The sequence below is a fragment of the Cotesia glomerata genome, linkage group LG1, assembly GCF_020080835.1.
Source record: "Cotesia glomerata isolate CgM1 linkage group LG1, MPM_Cglom_v2.3, whole genome shotgun sequence".
Classification (NCBI taxonomy): domain Eukaryota; kingdom Metazoa; phylum Arthropoda; class Insecta; order Hymenoptera; family Braconidae; genus Cotesia; species Cotesia glomerata.
In genome coordinates, this window is record NC_058158.1 from 28,735,699 (window position 1) to 28,757,963 (window position 22,265).

The window sequence follows — 22,265 nt, forward strand, 5'->3', positions numbered from 1 at the left end:
CATGAATTAAATTAATCTTAATTTCCTTGCATAACTTTCTACTTATCCTTCGAATGAATCCTATTGATTTTTGGTATCAAATTCCTTATCGTTCGAAAGATATTAATAAAAGTTGATGAATTCTCTGTTTTTTTTTTTTATGAGATTTATCGTCCATGTGTTTCCGCTTTTTTTGACATATAGATTTAGGTCCATCCTACTCTCTCTGTCTTTTACATACACCATCTATACGTATATTTATTCCTCTAGATACTGTGACAGTACAAAAAAGAGTTGATAATAAAAAGATCACAAAAATTGAACAAAGACCGTGGACAGTGCATGGACAAACTTTTTTTAGATTTTATGTTTGTTTATTTTTTATCGTTTTCTTTACTGATTTTGTTTATGATTCTGTTGAGGGGCTTAACGATCAGTCTTCCGGTTTTCTTTTATGTTATTTAAACATATAAATGGTTTTCATAAGGCGGAAAATAATTAATATTTTATCAGAAACTCATCGACAAATTGTTAATTTGAGACGAAAATAAAGCAAGTTTTTTTTTAATTAAAATAGAATTTTATTTACAATAAAATATATTCCTTCATGAAGTTGTAAAATTTCAACAATGTTATTTTAAAGAACTTGTCAAAAGAAGTTATGAAAATTTTTCAGTCAAAGTAATAAGTTTCGTAAAAGTATTTCAATAAATTTATTATCTTAAATTTACTAACAAGTTAGCTGCTCCGTTTTAACACACGGTTAAAATCAATGTTGTTTTTTTTTTTTTTTTCATAAAAATAAAACTCATAAGACTTACATCAGTTCATTTTTACATAAGCAATACACAGATAAAAAAATTTTCTGCTTTAAGTTGCAATCAAGAAACCCGATTGTGTCTTGCGCAAAATATACCAATCAAAAAAAAACATGAGGACTATTCTGTCTTATCAGATCACTTGAAATAAACACTCCAACGACAAAAATAATTTTTTGATACAAATATTATTAAATTAACATTTTTTATGCACTCATCTTATTTTTTTAAGAATTTTTCGCTTTTTCTGTTTATAAAACATCGATTTTTATAAACAAGTTATTTTTCAACGTTTTTGGTATTGTTGAATTCTTTTTATTGGAAACATTGAAATGTAATTTTGTAATAATGACTACTTTTGATGAATATTGCAAAAACAGATACATACACAGATATATGTAAGCTGTTATAACTATATATCAGTGATAACCTTTGTGTGTGTCCGGTACTGGTTTCACTAACTAGTAGCAATATAGATGAGACAACACATTGGAGAACCATGAAACTGGCATGATCTATGACCGGATCCGAAACAATCAAGTCACGTCATTTATCTCTACCAGTGGTGCGTGTGTACGGAAGGACCACTGGTCAGTCATCGAATCGTTTCCGAAAATGGCCGAAGGGTAAATGCGAAATAGATGTGAAATCAATGCGAGCCACAGGTGCCAAACAAATCTTATTATCTGATGGACAAGAGAACATTGAGATTGACGCTCCAAAAAATACTCGCTTTGATAAGCATTTTTTTTAGTTTTACGAATATTAGGACACTATTTGTCCATTTATTCATTATTTCTCACGAAGTGTTCTAGTTATATCATTAAATTCACGTAATAATATTTATTAGAAATAAATAAATAAACTAATTGCTGTTATTTATTATTTATCGAACCAACTAATTTATCAATCAACCTTTTAACTTTATCGGTACTTAATGACAATAAATTTATACTACTTTAAATTATATTTAAAAAAAAAAGATTGATTGCATCGACAACATCGATTTATTAATTATTAAACTTTGTTTAAACACACAAGTGCCTATCTAATTTTCTGAGGATTAATTCATTTAGAAAATTTAATTCAATAATAAAAATAGAATAAAACAACTTACAACGAGTTTTACAACAAAAAATTTTTATTACTTCGGAGGGTAATTTAAAACTTTATTTAACTGTTAAAATGTCTTGTAAATATTTTATTATTTAATCTTCCAAAATTTAGTAATGTCTGCATAACAGTAGAGCTCACAATTATTTTTTTTTTTTTAACACCAACTTTTGTAGTCATAATATTAATATTGTTGTTATAGCCGCGGTAATAGTAATAATAGTAATATAGTAATACAGTAATAGTTACATAATAGTAGTCAGAAGCGGAAGATAAGTAGTAGCGGTAGTAATACCTAGACATAGAAATCTAATGAGACAAGACCTTTGTTAACTTTAAGATGACTCAAACCCTTGCAGGTCGAGATCTCTAAACCTAGTTCCGTTTGAAGTGCTACCTAACACTGCAAACACCTCGATGTCAACATATACAAGGATATATGCATGTATATATTTATGTGTAGTTATGTATGTATGTGTGTGTAATATATATAAGAAATCGTTGGCATTTACAAAAGCAAAGTACATAGCGAACTTATACAGCAGCAAGAGCGATAGAGAAAGAAGTAGAAGTGTCGTACGCTAGCGCGCACACGCTTGGACGACATCGGATCGATTCTGGGGTCGCGTGAGGGTGCTGTGAGAAAATGAGAGAGTCAGATCCACCTGGGAAGTACCGTGAAAGGGTGAGAAAGCGCAAGCCAAATTTTCACCAACAAAAAGGTTAAGTGGGGGAACAGGAAATTCGCGCAAAGAGGGGACAGAATTCAGGGAGTGGGAGAGACTTCGAGGAGTGCGATTGGATTACAGACCGTGAGAGGGGTGCAGGTTACTGGTGGGGAGCACTCTTAAGTCAAAAGAGGGGTAAATATGAACAGGGTGGATGCACAGTTGCTGGTTCTCGCTGCAAAAACAAAGTACCAGCATTCCAGTATCTCGGTGTAGTACGTAACGAGCATATGGCCACACCGATTGTCACGTGGTCGCTCTTACTTTTGACGTTTAAACACCCGTTTCCATCTCTCAACTGCATATCGTGTTCGTCACGTGCCCAATGTGTCATATACTAAGATAACTGACTTTATAGAAGGATCGTTATCAACACTCGAGTTTATTTTCGTTATTTTTATAGACTTAGCAGTAAGTGCTTTTCAGATAAGATTGGTTGTGTTCTGCAAATATATCTAATTAGGTGGTTTAATTAAAATTTATAGAATTGTTTTGGGCTTGTAGAAAAATTTAATGTTACTTGAAATAAAATAAATTTGTGTAATGGTGTGCTTAAACTGTTAAGTGAAATGTTAAATTTTTTTTCATTCTATGCTACAACAATAAGGCAAAAGTGTTATTACTCAAGTGGAGTGTACTTGTAATAACAATCGGATAAGGTGAGTTTTCATCTTGGTATTTTAGTTTTATGAAATTTAGGTAGTTTTTTTATTTAAGTTTTTATTATTATTTTTTTTTTTTATTTTAATGTTTATTATGGTGAAAGAAAACATTCATTGGACAATTGCTCATTTTTCAATCGAAATCGTCGAGTCTTGAAAATGAAGAAGTAAAAACATATTGGTAGTCGAAAGAGGCTGGAATCTCAATTGTTCGTGGGTTTATTTTTTTGATAAAAAAAAAATCTGACCCACCGACCTCTTGATCTGTGATTCCCCAATACATACTATTTCTGTAACTTAGGTATTCCAGAGCTGATTCAAACTTTAACCTATCCTATTCATTTTACTAACTTTAATCAAACATTCATATCTCAGTTCTGGCTCAACCTCAAACCAACGTTATGTTTTTATCAGTATTCATGCTTTATCGCCTCCAATTTTCAGTGGAAGCCCCATTTCAATGAATAAAATCATTCAAAATTTACGTATTTTATTAAAATAAGTGTTTTATCCTATTTATTAAATTTTTAAACTGAAAACTTGCTTCATATTAATTAATGAATTTTCTTCTCAATCAAGCGATATTGTAATTATTTATCCAAATAATTGGCTGTGCTAACAGTCCTGATTATTGTATGTCATTACATATGAATGTACGTAATGCAATTTACAGAACACTATTCGATATTCAAAACTATTCATTCAATGACACGTTTAATTTCTGAATTATAAGTTTATAAGTCAGTTTAACCATTCTTAGCGGTGGCCAAGTTTATGAGAGTCCTACTCCAGCTCAATGTTGTTCAACTTTTGCGATCGCAGGGATCCTTAAATTCCTCCATTGGTGTGCTGTTAGAATTAACGATTATATTCCAATATAAACTTCACGACATATTTGACTAGTTTAGGAAAAGTACAATGTAAACATTGACCTTAACGATCTATTTTCGTCGCCTTAATTTTTTATTTCCCTCAATAATACCGTACGCATAAAAGGATTTTGTTGAAATAACAAAAGACGGGATAACTGAAAAATTTGTTCTGGTAACAAATGAGTGTAGTTATAGTAACAAATCCATTGGTTGCATTAACAAAATGTTTCAAGTTGTACTAACAAAGCAATTTGTTAATTCACAAAGTCAATTTGTTGCCCCAACGAAATTATTTTGATGCTGCCACAAAATGACTTTGTTGCTGATACAAAATGATTTTGTTGCAATAAAAAAACTAATTTGTTTTTAAAATATTTTCCAAATCAGCTATAGCTGATTATAGCATATTTTTAAATTATGTATTCTCTTAATTACTTTAACAAATTGTCTTTGTTACTCCAACAAATTCTCTTTGTTATTTTAATAGTATAATTTTGCTGTTTCAACAAAAAAATTTGTTGTACCAACTAAAGTATTTTGTCGAATCAACTTAAAGATTTTTCTATCGTAACAAAACTCTTTTGTTGTTATAACATATCAATAACTTTGTTATAACCTAAATTTCGTTATTTCAACTTATAATTTGTTATCCCTATGTTAACAAATTCATGTGTTACCACAACATATCTTAGGTTATCTTAACAAAATTTTTTTCTGCGTGCGCTCTAACATAATTTAATACGTATTTACCACTGAAAATTCTTATTAAAAATACTTCAAAGTTTAGTAACCAGCCATATTCGCTCAAACTTGTCTAAGTGAATTAAAATATTCAGATCTGAACAACTTTCAGTGAAAAACTCAGTGATATAGTCATACATGATTACATCTGGCGGAACCGAGAAACTTACAATACAGAGATACCTCATACATTGTTGCATTAGAGTTAATATGATTAAAGTAAGAGCAATTTCAATAATATATTTAAAAGTATACACTGTAAAAAAAAAACCGGTGTGAGTCCATGCAGTGTACGGTGTTAAAAATTTCGGTGTTAAATTCAACACCGAAATCGGTGTAGCAGTAACACCGGTCGCGGTGTAAATATTTTTTTTCGGTGTTAAATCGGTGTTATAAATTTTCCGGTGTTGATAATATTTTAAGTAACACAATTTTTATAATTAAACTTTTTATCTTTAATAATTAAAGATAAATAATCATAAAAAAGTTAATATTTAATTTAGAATGTTTAAAATAATAAAATATAAAAAAGATAAAAGTTTTTGATTAAAATAAATACACTGTAAAAAATTTCGATGTAAAAATGGACCCAGAGCACTTTACATGGCCGTGTGGTGTGAAATAATGGTGTGAAATTCTCTCGGTGTAAATTTTCGATCCGTATTACTTTAACACCATTATTAAAGGACAATTTTAGGACATCATATAGATAATCGGAAACTCTAAAATAGTGGATTTTAGTAATTATTTCATAAGTTTTAAGTATTTTTTTTAAGATTTTCGGAATACTTCTAAGATAATTTTAGAATCAATGCAATGTATTTGAAGCAATTTAGTTGAAATTTTGTCCTTAAATCTTATGTGGAACCTTTTTTGAATAATCTTAAAACATTTTTTTAACTATTTGAGAACAAATTTTGAATACATTTGAGACATTTTTCGGATATTTTTGAGACAATTTTGGAACATTTTTTGGACAGTTTTAGAGTGTTTTTACAAAAAATTTGAAACATTTTTAGAACAATTTTACAACAATTTTGAACGTTTTTTAAATGATTTTCATATAGATAATTTATTTTTGCACATCCGTAGATTTGTCATGTTTAAAACATCCATTATATTATGAGAAACATCATGGTTACGATAAAAATAATTATTATATTGTTCCTAAACATTTAATATTGTAAATACTATTTAACTTGTTGTAGAACATTCATTAAATCGATTTCTACGTAATTTTATAAGTTGAAAATTCTTAAATAAATGTTACTTGTCTCATTTTGATAAATATTGAATATTAATTGTGTTTTATGGATCATGTAATATTCATATTCCGATACGGTGTAAATTTATTCTACTGTTACACCGGTATTACACCGGTTACACTGATATTACACCGGTTTAACACCGGATTTTTAACACCGCAAAAAATCACCGCTACACCGGTGTTAATACACAGGTGTTACATAGCGGTGTTAAAATGAGTCCATTTTAACACCGATTTTTTTTACAGTGTAATAGAATCATAATTTATTTTTGTTTGTTTTTATATAATCAAAGACAATTTTACCCAAACGTTCTTACATATTTGTTTAAAAATAATTATACAATACAAATACTGAATTCTACGAATTATAGATAAAAAAAACTTTGGTTTACTATATTTGATCATACTATAGATAGTTTGGGTACTTTTTAAATAAATTTAAAGAACAATTATAGTATGACAGGATCGATTACAAATAGTTTAATGAAAAATGTTACGGAACAATTTTATAGAACCAACAAACTATTCCAAACTGTTCTAAAAACTTATCATAAAAATTGTTTACCACCAAAAAAGATATAAAATAATAAAAAGGCTCAAATTGACGTCAATACCTTTCTGATAATACAAAATTTAATTATAAAAATATCTTTTAATTATTTAGGTGATAAATTGACTGTCAACAAAAAAATATCAAACCGTGAAATAACGTAGAGTAAGGTTAAGATCTTTCTGATAGTATCAAATTTCAGTATAGAAACTCATTTTATAATATAGACATACCCATTACAAAATATTCCTTATTCTCTTAATTATATGGATTAATATTTGACATGTACCAAGTAAAATAAATAAATAAACCAATTTCATCTAACGCGAAACTCGAATCTATTTAGTACTACTCCGAAAATTTATAATAATAAATTGACTATCATTGCAAACCATATGAAACCTTGGAGAGGCACAGATTCAGGTCAAGAGCTTTTCAATGATACTCAATTTACCTTTAAAAAACTTATTTTGTCATAAAAATAGATTGGAGACGAAATTTTCCGTATTCTTTTAACTCATGTAGCTTAAAATTGATTGAATTCAAACTTTTTTGGGGTTCATCCTTAAAATATCCGCTGTCGTACAATTAATGACACTATTCAAAAATATGCTCAACATATTCAATTGGCCGTCAACATAAATTTGGAAAATAATTCATTGAGCTTTGAATAATTCATTTATTCATGAGATTTTAGGTTAAATCCAATGAACGCGTTCACATGAACCTATTTTTATACATAGGACAAAGAAATTTTGATAATTAATATCTGGTTATACCACAAGAATATGTCAGGCTGAAGTTGACCCATTAAAAAACTTTTAAACGTACCCAGCATGTACTTAAATTAACAGATTAACCAGTAAAAAAGAAAAACACACGTAGTGACACTTTTAAACTTTTAATTGCACGTTCTTCTTCGCTTATAAATACTGCAATGTTGATTTTTGTTTTTCGTTTGTTTAATTTGTTTCTATGTTCTACCAGTCAATCTTCCTCTAACAAGTTGCAGCGAATTTTTTTTAACCATCATCAAATTACAAATTACATACAACGCGTTACATGAGTAACTCTATACACGAGTTGTTTGAAAAAAAGAAACACGATACATTAGAAAAAAAAAAATTTTGTGTGCTTGGAGGATTTTTTTCATTTTCATGTTAGTTTTTTTTTTTTTTTTTTTTTTTTTCAGAATGTAAATAATTTTTTGAAGTAAAACTTCTTTATTGACGTATGAGAGAAATTTTATAACAATGTAAAAAAAATCGTCATGATTTTCGGTTACGCGTCATGTTTTTTTTTATCAAAGTTTAGTACAGCGACGTAAAGAATAAATCTAGTAAACATTATTAATTCTAAAAACAATTAAAAAAAAAACAAATTAAATGATAATTTAAAAATAAAACAAAACAATTAGAAAATAAAAATATGTATATACGTATATCTTTTTAATTATTCGTTTCTAATGATTTATTTATTCATTTTGAATTCTATAAAATCATTGCATGTCTACAGGATTCACTGTCATCATATAATTGTATTACTTTAAATAGATAATTCCAATTATTTACTTATAACTTGTGTAATTGAGTAAGTTATTAAATATCTGCTTTGAATTATTTTTACTAAATTATGGCATGAAATATGAATATTAAAATTCGTTATATAATTTTTATAAACTGATTAACTAATTTTTAGATTAAATAATGGCATAGTCTAAGTAATGACAACAATGGTTATTATGATGCGATCATAATTGATGAAATATAATAATTATAATAAGAGCAATGATAAAATGAATTACTCATATATTATTTGTATGCATGTCTATAATACTAAAATACCTTTAATTTAATCCGGAAAAAATTTTTTTTTTTAAGCCTCATCTACCCAATTTCTGTAAAGTTGTAAATAATAAAAAAATGATATGTCATAAAGAAGTTTCACTTCTTACCTGTGTACTCTGGTACACACACATATTTTTTGCATAGAAAAAAAAGTCATTTTTAATATTATGGACTTTAAAATAAAATTGTTTGTCTTAAGCGCAAAAGGTATAGATGTATTCTACTGTCGCCTAAAAATAAAAACTCGTTTATTTCAACACTTAATTCCGTTTTAAATTAATTGTATCCTCTTAAATAATGAAAAAATACATACTAAAACATAAAAAAGTATTATTGAACAAATTTTTAACATTTTAGTGTTAATTGATAAATCAATTTTATATAAAAAATTGATTAGAATTAATTTAGTGATTTCTCTATTTAAGTATGTAATAATGCTGTTAATATGATCACTCTCGAACATTACAATTAATATACCTAATTCTTTTTTTCTTCGATTCGTATAGATGAGGCCTGCAGATAATTCGAAAATCGTCACTCAATGATTATTCGTTTTATTGTAAATACAAGATTTCTATTTTCGTTATAATATTTACTCGTTAGACAGTCAAATGTACCATATTTTTTTGTAAACAGTTTTTTATAGTCTATGTGTGCATGCGCTTTTGTCTCTTGTAATAAACTATCACTACTCAAGAGGGCGTTCAACTCGCAGAATCATTCCTATTCGCGAGAAAATTTAAACACGGTTAGAAATAAATTTAAAAGAAAATTGACTGAGATCACTTTTAAATTGTTTAATTATTATATTCATTGTGTCTAAAAGACTTTGATAAATATATGTATAACATGAGCTCATAAGGCATGTACATTTGAACTTACCAAACTTTTTTGTGTTTCTACATTAATATATTCTTCTTACTTATGCAGAATTTTAGCTCGGTATTTTGAATCAGAGAATTTTTTTGAATATTCAGATTTATTTAAATTTACTAAAATCAAAACCCAGAGCTCAAATTATTTGATTACTGAAATTCTTTTATTCAAGCTGACTAAAATCTTGTGTTGAAAGAGATAAAACGAGATAATTTCAGACGAGGGTGAAATTGAATACTCGAGACGGAAATGGAGGTCATCACATCAAAACTGAAACAATGTTCGCTTTGGTACCGAATAGTGTAATTTTGATAACTCTCTATCATATATTAAATATTTTTTTTAATTTAGCTCCTTGTCATCCAAAATATAGCAATAAATTCAATACTAAATTTTTTTTAAAATCTTTCAAACATGATGATAAAAGAAGTCTTTTATGGTTTATAAATTATCAATGTACGAAAACAAATTCAAGTTTTTCTTAAATAAAACTTGGAAAAATATTTGAACAGAAATCTTATTTGTATCTTTTATTTAAAGAAAAGCCGCAAATATGCGTTCTTGTTAAATCCAGAAAAATGTTTTTATTTGCATTGAATATATTTACCTCTCAGTAGACTTAACCAGTTGTTATCAAACTAAATATAAATCTCCAGAGAAAATATCAAACAGATAAATAATTAGATTGAAAAGTTTTCTATTTAGTTGTTGAGGTTTTCCCAGAGGAGAATTCCAATATACAAGTCGACAAACATGACACTCTACATTCAGAAAGCTGAACATCGTATTTTATTAAATTTATCATCTCGTGAACTGCTACGTTTTCTTTTTTCAAATCTAGGATTGAATACTAGAAAAGAAATAACAGATTCTGTATGTTTTTAAATTTAATGAGACTAACTTTAAGGAATTTTTCCTTTTGTAAAAGTAATAAATTGTCGACTAATATTAATTCTAAATGATTTTATTTTAAAAAATGAAACACATGGGGCTTGTTGATTCAAAATTCGTTTTAATACTGTTCAATCTCTTTAATAGTATTCAATGTTTACATAAATGATAAAAAGTAGCACGAAGAATCTCTCTATTATAATACATCTCGTGAAAAAATGTACTGAGATGGCCTAATAAATACATGGATAATATTTCTATATGACTCGATATGGAAATCGGTCATATAAGGACATATACGGCCTTATATGTGCATATATAATTTTTTAAAACGAAAATCATTCTTTTTACCCTTTAAGGAACTTATCTATGAAATTGTTTTTTAGTTTAGCCAATTATTGTTTAATACATGTTGAATTTAAAAAATAACGTAATTAGGCAGTCATGTAATAATCACTTGAAGTTGTAAATCTCAAGTTCTTTTTGTGAGAGCGGTATTGGTTAATTCTTCTAATTGATAAATTATTATTAATTAGATTATTCAAGGGTAGATAAATGGATTCATAAACTGCTTTTCGTTTTAACAATATATTAACATACTTAATACAAATAAAAATATTTGGAATTAATGAAAATTAGTTGATACGTATAAAAATGTATGTTTCGGAAAAAGGAAAAAACTAATTATTCGTATTGCTGGACAGCTCTGAAATAACTGCTTCTTAAAATGCTATACTTGCTTCTTCAGGGGTCTTACTCCTTCGCTCTTGCTAATCGTGGCAAGAGGTAGTAGCAGGACTGATATTTTGGGTCATAGATCGCACACATTTGACCCCTACTCTCTAAATCTGAAACAGTGAAAATCACTGGAAATTAGTGGTATATTCACCATTTCACAGTTATAAGTATACCGATTGGTATACTTATAGCTGTGAAACAGTGAAATTCCACTGATTCATTTTAAGAGAGTATGCAAAAGACTGCAATTGTGACTTCGGCCTTTTACCTACAAGCTCAATGCCCATCTATAATCGAAATATACTATCTCCAACACGATATGTTAAATGACGTACACATTTTTAGACATAATAAAAAATTGAAAAATTAAGATCAATTATTTTTTCGCGGGTTATATTTTTGTGAATTCTTCTACTTCAAAACTTATACACGGAAAAAAAAATTTCGTTCTGGTAACCTAACTGTAGAGTTACCACAACTATACACAGTTTACTATTCGTTGTAGAGTTACAGTAACATAATGTTATTTAGTTCTGATAACTCAGTTGTTGAGCTCTCAGAGCTCTACGGGATTGTTCTCAAAGCCAAACGGTATAGTTGGGAGCGCCCTACGTTGCGCAGTAGTGGAGTGCGCTGACATATTTCATAATCTTCTAAAATGACAAACAGAATTATTTTGTTACTCATCCATATTATTAAAAATATATGAGGACAATTAAGTTTCCAGTTTATTTATTTAAGGAAATAGGTTTTTTTTTTGTCAAATTGAATTTCGTTAGAACAGTTTTGTATTTGTGGTTTTTCAAGGTTCATTTGCAGTGACTGTTAATTAAATTTATTAGTTGAATATATTGTGATAAGTAATAAGTTATCGGAATACATTCAAAAGACCCCATTTAACACAAAATAAAATTTGTTTTCGTTTATTTATCTTTTTTTGTGCATATACGGTAGTGATTTTATGTCCAATATTTATTAATATAATCAAAAAAATAAGATAATTTTGTGACGACCATATTTTTATTTTACAAATAATTTTTATTTGTAATATAAGTTCTATTATTATTTTATTTCTATTATAATACTATTCTTATTTCTCATATACAATTATTGTTGGAAATATAAATTCGTTCTGTCGCATTTATTTATTAAATTATCAATGCTAAATCGTAAAAAAAATTATTAATCAGACTGCCAAAAATTTGTTATAGTCTCAGAACGATCCTGTAGAATTGTGAGAGGTAAATAACGTTTAGCTCTCAGAGCTCAACGATGTAGAGTTGCAGGAGCCAAACGGTATTGTTACCATAAGAAAACGTTAACCTACTGGAACTTTTTACAACTAACTAACTACTATAGAATTCCTATAGCAAAATTTTTTTCTCCGTGTATAATTTCAAAATATTTTATCGAACTTTGTTACGCTAAACGATGAAACTACATTGAGATAATTACTGTGTGCTTCCAACTTATCATTAAACTTTTATAAAGACTAGAGGATGCTGCCGTAGGGGTTTTAAGTATTTTCAGAGTTTTCAAACAGACATAACTTAAGCAGAAAATTAAAATCTTTTACTTGAGTTATTTTATAGTTAAATCTGCAATTAAAAACGCTACAAGAGAAAATAAAATCCATAAACTTTGAAGAATTTTTTACTACCATAATACTCTGATTCATATATTTACATAATTATCTCGTTTACCCTCATCTCTGCCACACACTATAAATTTTATTGAGATACAATAAAATACACAGTTGTGAATTCACGTTTTGTATTATTATCATCAATAGATAAAAGTTATAACGCGGCAGTAGTTGTGGTATTTTAATGGTCAGCCAGGCCATCTCGTTGGATTTATAAAATAGTTAAGACGTATAAATCCAAATGTAGAGAGATAAAAGTTTTATAAACGCAGAATCAGAAATGAAATCTCGTTTACTATTCAATCAAGTAAAAAAACACGAGACAAGAACTCGTGGATACACGTACATACTGATAAAGGTCGTCGTTGTCGTTATTGGCATCGTTGTATCAAAGTATTTCCTATTGCCTTCGTTACCCTACTACCGAGTTTCCGCCAACTACGTCACGTGATTCACTACGTTGTTTCAATTTGCATTCTTCAAATCGCACTGTCGTACTATAAACCCGACATTTTTCACCCTCTGGGAACAATATACTGAAGAGAAAACTTTATTTCCACGAAAAATTTTTTCGTATTCAATTTTTTCATGTTTACCGTGACGTCAAGTATTTCTCATGTTTTTTTTATTAATATTTTATGAGGATTTAAAAATTTTTTTATTTTATTGTCGACGAACGCTGTTAAAAAATTTACCTCAGGAAATCGCTAAAAATTGTAATCTATCTATTGCTTTATTTCATGGAATTAAAATTCTCTTTGTTTGAGTGATTGGTTGCTAGTATACATTGTTTTGGGAATAACATTGTTTAAGTCAAATATTTTTTTTTCTTGTTGCAGCTATTTTTAAATTACTGACAGACTTATTGTAAACATCGATAAATTCTATAGCATATTACCTGCAAAGACGGCGAGAGCTAGGAAAACATGTAAGATTATGCAGATAAACTTGACCACGTTATAGAAATTCATATGATATTGGTCAAGGTAATGAAAGCGAATTTTTTTTTAAAGGATGTTGAGCTCCAATAGTCCACCCTTGAAAATATTTTACGTGACAACATATGACGCATTTTCATATATCAGTATATGTTTATAAGAGTAAAAAAGTAACTTATTGTAATTTTACAATTTTTTTATTTTTCTAGACAAGTATTTACTTAATATATCACATTAAATAAAAATTAGTTTATTGATTAATTAATTAAAAAATTAATATTAGAAAAACTTCTTATGAGAGTAAAAAAATAAGTGAGATCTCAAACTTAACTATCCTATAAAGGAGATTAAGCGATCATGCGCCCTATGTCGAAGATTTTTAATATTAGTTTTGGTCATTACTTTAGTAAGAAAAATTATATATGACCATATCAGGCTTGATGTATGGGGATATAAAGTTATATCTGGTCAAATCAAGCCATATAAAAAACCTTTAACAAGCAGATTTAATAAATTATTAAAAACTTTATCCTCAACTACTTTAGTATCTACTGAGTTTAATACTTTTTTTTTAGTCATCTATCTCGCATATAAATTACCATGTTAAATAGATATCAAAATCCGAGCTTGATTCATAGCCATTTATAAAGAAAATTGTATCGGAAGCCAATTTCTTGAGATATAAGTAGCTCAAACAATGATGCATTATATTTGTTATGCTGGAACATTTATGCTCATGGCCATAAAAAAATAATGATTTTCGGTCACTTATTCCATCGAATTTTGAGAAAATAAGAAGATAGGAAGGAAAAAAAATTTGTTACAATTGCAATAGTTCTCCGTATAAATTCACATAGTTTGATATAAGTTTCGATCTAGGTTTCATTGATTCCTATAAACTTTTACGAGTTTTCATAAAAATGTTCATGAATCACTATCTGCGGTTCTAACACAGAAAATTATTCTTATCGATCCCATAGATTTTTATAGACCTGTAGCCTTTTTGTTATCGAATCCTATCATAATTTAAGCGAACTAACAGTTTCTCATCCCGAATTTTAGATGATGAATGTTTCGAGTTGCTTTTTCGACAGCGATCGTCTAGAGAGTATTTTTTTAACAACCCCATGTAGAATCCGTAAAGCTCATCTTTTTCAAACCAAATTCTGACTAGATACTCTAAAATATGCTTCAGTTACAAAGTTCATACAATTTAAACTTTCCTATCATTACTTCTGCATTTAAAAATAAAATAAAAAAATGTTCTTGATGTTTTATTGAAAAATGAAAAATTAATAAATACTAACAGTAATAAAAATGTCATTATTATGTGAGAGTTGCAGAGCAATTAATTATCTACTGAAGCAGCAAAAATAATAAAATATTATGTTTCAAGTGTAAATAAATAAACGAATGATGTATATTAAAAAAAAATTATTGTTTTTCTCGATAAACTTGCTCTTCAGTATAGTAAAAAAATGAGACCCAAGTTTTATCATTGTCATGTAAAAAGAATAATGTGTACATGTCGAGATGCCTTATAAATTTATTATATTTATTTATGAATATTTTTTTCAACCACTTTCACATAAAATATATTACAATAATTTAGTCCCTCAAAAAATGTGACAGACACATGGTAATTTTATCATAATTTTTGTAAAATTATTAAGAATTTTCGCTCTGTCATTCAATTTAAAAAAAATAAAAGTTATAAGCGAAAAAAAACGGACAAAAAATATCTGTACAGTTATAAAAAAAAAAACATGACAAAAGTGTGTGTGTGTACATTCGAATAAAAACAATAGAACTGAGAAACAAAAAGCACTAGACAATTGCGTTTAAAAATGGTTCGTTCTCTTTGTTTATTCAGAAACACCTTTTCTCTTATGCATCTGCTGTCTTTTATTTTCTTTTTCTCTCTCTTCTTTAACATGACAACCTATTATAAAACGTTTATTTGAATAATGTAAGAAAATTATATTTTAAGAATAATAAATAGAGCATAACTATCCCAGCATGATTGTTTTTTAGCAAAAAATAATTTTAAATTAAAATTAAAATTATTGTTAAAACAAGCTCTTCTCAGCGCTTTTTCTACACATACATACTAATGAGACAATGATCGTCGGACTATGAAATTACAATATAATATCAAAACCTCAGTGTGCTTTGTAAGTGTAAAAAAGTCCGGACGGCATTTTTATAAAAAGTAAAAAAAAAAAAACTTAATATCCCCTTTTTTTGTAAAAAAAAAATTAATAACAGATAGAAGGCGAAAAATCTCAGAATTTTTTGCACACGTACGTGTTGTAGTAATTGAAAATATAAAAAATTAAAAGAAAAAAACAGAGGCAGTTTTAATAAAATATTTCCCACAATTAATCTAATTAATAAAATTGGGCTTTTTATTAGTGACATAAAAATTACATCAGAAGTTTATAATAAATTTATTCATTATTTACCGAAAAATAATCATAAAAACTTTTCTACTATAAAATTCATGTACACGAGACTGAAATTTAATTGTTTCATCGGTTAAAACTTTTTTAATTGTAAACTCATTTTCCTGAACTAAAATACAAATTTTATACTATACCATAAAAAGTTTAAGTGATCAAGTTAAATATTTAATCAGACAGACAGTAATAAAATATTCTGAGAGTAAAACAAATATGTGACTAATAATTTTCTAAATCCTGCATTCAATTTCGATGTGCTATGCATACTTATCCATAAAAAAATTTTCTGCGACTATCTGGTCAGATATGGCCACATTAGGCCATATATGAGAAAAAATTTACTAATTATAATTTTACAATTTTTTTTTCATACATTTGTACGCAAATTAACGAGTTTACTTAAACAAAAAATAATTTAGTCGTTTATTAAATTAAAAATCAATTTCAGATAAGCTTCTTGAGACTATTAAAAAGAATGATTTTTATTTTAAAACTTAAACTCAACTCTCTCACAAAGAGACAATTCAGCGATTATGCGCCCTCCGTCGGAGATTTTCATATTTCCTTCTTTACATATATGATATTTGTGAAATATATAAAAAATTGAGAATTATCTCAAACAAGTGAATATTCACTTATTTTGAAGTGAGAATCTAACCACTACGGTTTAATTGGTATTCAAAATTAGTGAATATCACTTATTCAAAGAAATTTTCACAAATTCATGTTTAGAGAGTGACTACTTATTAAATTCATGTAAATAAGATGTCACTTGAGTCAAGATTTAACAGCTCAGTACACTGAGGACTTTCCGAGGAGGGTTCGTTTCCTAGTCATGGAAGAAATTTAAACTTCGCTGGTTAAGAATAAATTGAGATTTAAAATTATGCAAAACTTAAAATTTGACCTTAACTTTGTACTCGATAAAAGGAAGCTCGTTATAACAAACTAAGTTTTAATATCGTTGCAAGGTTGAAAGGGATCCAGCTTCGACTAATGTAGTGTTAGTCCGCGGTTTCCCTACACTTTATGTAGTGGGTAGTTTCTTTAATCGAGTGCAGTAATTCTGAGTTAGAAAATTACACAGTAAAAAATGGGAAGTGAAATAAGAGTGAAAGGTAAATCCCAATTCAATTCATTACTTGGAACTCACGAGTTAAAAGAAAATACTTCAATACAATTGGAATTAACTATCACAGGGTTTACAATTTAAGACCCTTACTTTTTTGTATAAAAGTATGATCAATTTTTTTTTGTCAATCAAAGTTTTCCCTCTGTAAATTCCAAAGTATAATAATAATCCTCCAAGGTGAACTCTTTTATATAATAATAATGTTTATAAATATATGATGATAATGATAAAAAGTTGCTCACAAAAGAGTTGTAAAGCGATGTAGAAATTCTCTACTCAGACCATGATAGATGTTTGTCAACCTTTTTCTCAAGGGTAATCTTGAAAATATAATTAACTTAATTAATTAATTACACAGATAAAAAAGCTAAAGTACAGCGAAGGATGTCTATTAAACATATACTATCTCGCATAACGATACGTTGTAATTAAAATAGCATCCAAAATTGCGCATGAGCATGCTTGTAGGGCACTTAAGAACATTAATTTAAATAAATGTAAAAATAAAAGTGAAACTTCAAGTGACTCTTTCAACAACTAATTTTTTAAATTTCAACATTTTACGTTTTAATTATAGAATATAAAATTACCTTCATCCTTAAAATTAACTGGCGACCGCGTAATAATGATGAATGTATAATTGAGAAAAGAGATGTAACTAATAGTAAAGGATCTTTTTTGAAATTTTTTTCCATTAAAGTAAGCTAACGACTTAATCTCATTATTCTGATAAATGAATATCTATTTTTTACTGCGAATTTTTATTCATACTAATTGAAATTATAAGTAATAACTCATTTTTTTTTAATCTATTACCAAGAAAATAAGTTTCATGCTCAATCTAATATTTCGCTATTAAATTTACTCAAAACCATTCTACATTTATGATGAAGCTTTCATGTATTTCAGAGTAATAATTAAAATTTTTTCTAGATTTATTTCGTTAGTCTTGTTGAAACAGTAATTAAAAGAATTATTGTTATTAATTCGGCGGACTTTAAATTAAACTTAAAATAAAAAAAATTCGCTGATGCTATTATCTCCAAGAAATCTTTTTTATTGTTCTAAAAAAATAAGTTTCATTAAAAACCATCCTAAATTTATGATGAATCTTTATATATATCATAATAAACATATCAATAAATTATATCATAATAAATTATAATGATACTGCGGACCCGACAGACGTTGTCCTGTACACCCGTCTTTATTTACTCTTCAAACACTAATTACATCTTAATATAATATTTTAATTAACATACGATATTTCGTAACACAATAATAACACGAAGTTACAAAATATTTTCCTGAATTTGATCGCAGCACCAACTATTGGGACAAACTGGAATTAAAAAATAGAATATTATTGAATATTCGATCCTCCGATCGTAGCGCAGTCTGCCGGATCCAATGTAAAACATTCCAAAATCAACAACAATTAATAAATAAAAAATTAATTAAATAAACAATTTAAATTGGACCGAATTATAAATATGAACCATTCTCAACTCCATCTGAAGATACACAAAAAATTTCATTAAAATCGGTCCAGCCGTTTAGAAGGATTTCAGGGACATGCACACGCACACAGAAGAATTATGTATATAATAAAGATTAATTTTCAAACAATGTCATCTAATTTTGATAAAAAATTCTAATTCAAAGTTTGTCGTTGAAAGTTTTGTTTGTAAAAAACTTCAATATAACATAAATTTCTGACGTGTCGCTTAAAAAAAAAATTATTCCATATACATTTGTTTCATAATCAGAATTTCATATGAAATTTATTATGAACTAAATTTTTTTCATACGCAGGAGAAAAGAGAGTTAATTTATTCTAAATTTTTTTTTTATTTTTATCCATAATTACTCCAATTTCCTATATCTATGGCTTACGCTTTTGAACCCTGTTAGTTTTGAATGTAAATCTCAATTAAGAAAGTAAATGAAGTTTTATCAAAAATTTATTGTCGCTGACGGCTCATCAAATACACCTCAAGCTTCTAAAATAAGATTTTCATCAAAATTTAATTAAAATGTCATTCAAATTACATCATGTGTCTCAAAAATAAATTAAAAGCTCCGAGAGAAGATTGAATACATTTTCAAATTAAACATTCACTCTATTAAAAAATTCAAAAATCACAAAAGATAATACTAATTAATGTTTAAATTTTTCTCCAATTAACGATAAACAAAATTTTAGTTATTTTTAATTGAAAGTTTAAATTCAAACTATTAAATTTTTGAGCATTTTTTTACTTACAGAAAAATAAAAAATTATATAAATTCACGAGTTATTTAATCAGAGCCAGTGATCCATAACTTTTGGTTGAAGAGATAAATTTTTTACCAACAATCCGAGCATCCTCATTAAAGTCCAGTACATACAGTGTGTAAATGTTATTATTACGCTTGAACAATGTCGTCATCCGTCGATAATGGTTTTCCATGTTGTATAATATAATAACGCGTGTACAAGCCACATTAATAATGTACTGTCCTCGAGATGTACCTACGAGCATTTTTATTAATATTTTTCTGTTTTAGTCGTGTCTCGTTAATGTGAATGCGGTAAACACATATGGGAAAATTGCACTGGGCACCTGTTTCTCCAGCTGTTACAGCACTATTCTTCAAATTCTCGGTTAAATATTTTACTCTAAATGTCATGTTAACTTTTCCATTATTTTATTTTTATTTTAATTTATGATTATTCGCTTTTAATTTTTTTATTTCAAACAAATTTTTAAAATTCTGTTTTCAATATATTTATATATTATACTTTGCATGATGGAATTTTTTTCTCGATGCACTTAATAAAAGCATCGTCCATTGGGGTTATCAATAAAAAAAAAAAATTAGAAAAACGGTTCCTCTGAAGGCCATCCCTGCAACTTCCCGCTAATTCCATACCTAGGCCCTTAAAATTGCACTTATGACGTTTTCGAGCTCTTCGAGCTCATACAATTTATGTGTTATTTTGAGCTCTCCGAGCTCAAAGAGATAGCTTTGCTATGCTTTTGAGCTCTTCGAGCTCAAAAGTCTTATCAAACTTCGATGAAACACGATTTTTCTAATTTTCAAACTGCTGTAACTTTTTAATAAATCAACCGATTTTCACGTGGTAGGCGGCGATCGATGTGGTTTTTTGAGCTCTATAAATGATTCTGAACAAAAAAATTGATCTGACGAAAAATTTCGGAGTTATTGCGGGATTTCAAGGTTAAGAGCTGATTAGTTTTTGAAGTTGATCGGTTCAGCCAATTCGGAGATATTTAAAAAAAATGAAGAAAAACAACTTTTTTTGTCACTTTTTTTGCAATTTCTCGAAATCTACTGGTCCGAATCGATTCCAACTTACAGGAAATCTAAGTTTGGCGAAGCCCTTTCGAATGACACCAACCGCGATGAAATCAGTCAAGCCGTTTAAAAGTTACGAGAGGTTTACACACACACACACACACACACACACACACACACACACACACACACACACACACACACACACACACAGGCGTACGGGCATCATCGTGAAAATAGTCAGGAAAGCTTCCTAGGACCTCAAAACGTCGAGATCCGATGAAAACTCGATTTTCGAAAAACGGGGTAAAACCAATAACTTCCCGATTTTTGAAAATTTTCAATTTTTTTAGCGGGAAGTTAAAATTATAATATTAAATTTAATATCCAGGCTAGTTAAAAAAGAACACGATAAAAATTCTTATTAAAAATTGAATAAATATGATAAAATGAGTGAAAACGATATACGAAATTAAATACTTTTATTTCCTCATTCGCATGTTCTGCAAAACGGTAAAAGTTATTGCAGAACGATAAAATGGAAATATTTTATCTCTGTGAATATATGTATATACAGACGACAAATTGATAAAAAAACATTAAAGAAGGGATTCGAAAATGGTTACAGAATAAATAGTAAAAAAAATAAATAAGAGTTGAAAAAAACCTCATCAAAATCACCCGCAGGCTTGATTTTTTTTCACGATCCGATGTTTTTTCTCATGTCTGTCACCACCAGCTAAAGCTCAATATTTGCCCGTCTTACTAGCTTTCTACACCGACGCTGAAAAATTTGACACTTCTTGTATTTAGATTATTTTTTAAAACATCGTCATTAATAATTCAAATTAAATATTGAATTTATGCCGGAAAGTATGCTCGTGTAGCAGCTTTTAATGTAAAAAGTTGATGCGAACTATAATTAAAAAATCTGGAAGTAGGAATTTCAATGTAATTCCGAAAAAACATTTTTTTCGGTTTTTTTTCGACAACGATAACTCACGAACGAATCAACCGATTTTGATCGGACTGGCGGCGATCGATGTGGTTTTTTGATGTTAAGAGCTTATTAGTTTTCGGAATTGATCGGTAAAGCCCTTTAAAAGTTATTCCAAAAAAACCCCATTTGAAAAAATTTTTTTTTGTAGTTTTTTTGCGATTTCTCAAAATCTACTGGTTCGAATCGTTCCAAAGTATATTCAAGAACTAAGTTCAGTCAAGCCCTTTCGATTGGCACCAACCGCGATTAATTCGGTCAAGCCGTTCAAAAGTTATGAGAGGTTTACATACGGCCACACACACACACACACATACTCACACATACATACAGACATACGGACATCACCGCGGAAACATTCGGGGAGGCTTCCTAAGACCTTAAAACGTCAACATCCGTTGAAAACTCGATTTTCGAAAAACGGGGTAAAACCAATAACTTCCCGATTTTCGAAAATTTTCAATTTTCTTAGCGGGAAGTTAAAATAGTTTTGATATGGCCATATATGTCTAGATATGCCTTAATATACCCATGCATAATATAGGGTGCTTTTTTTTTCAACTATTTTTTTTTTTTTTTTCGGTCCCATCGTGAAATTTTGTTGCAAGTACCCAAAAAAAATACCCTGAAAGTTTAGGCCCTTAATATTAATATTAAGACTTCGACCCAGGCGTTTAAAGATTTCCCCTTAAAATAACACAGAAAC

At 28.3% G+C, this 22,265-nt stretch overlaps 1 protein-coding gene across 1 annotated transcript in view; it reads left to right on the plus strand.

Annotated features, from left to right (window-relative positions):
* The first annotated feature begins 2,791 nt into the window (after window positions 1–2,791).
* LOC123269518 (neuroligin-4, X-linked-like) overlaps window positions 2,792–22,265 on the plus strand; it is a 166,256-nt gene continuing 146,782 nt past the window's right edge. Inside the window, exon 1 of the mRNA XM_044735262.1 lies at window positions 2,792–3,297. The gene's annotated coding sequence lies outside the window, so the exon portion shown is untranslated. The remainder of the gene's footprint in view (window positions 3,298–22,265) is intronic.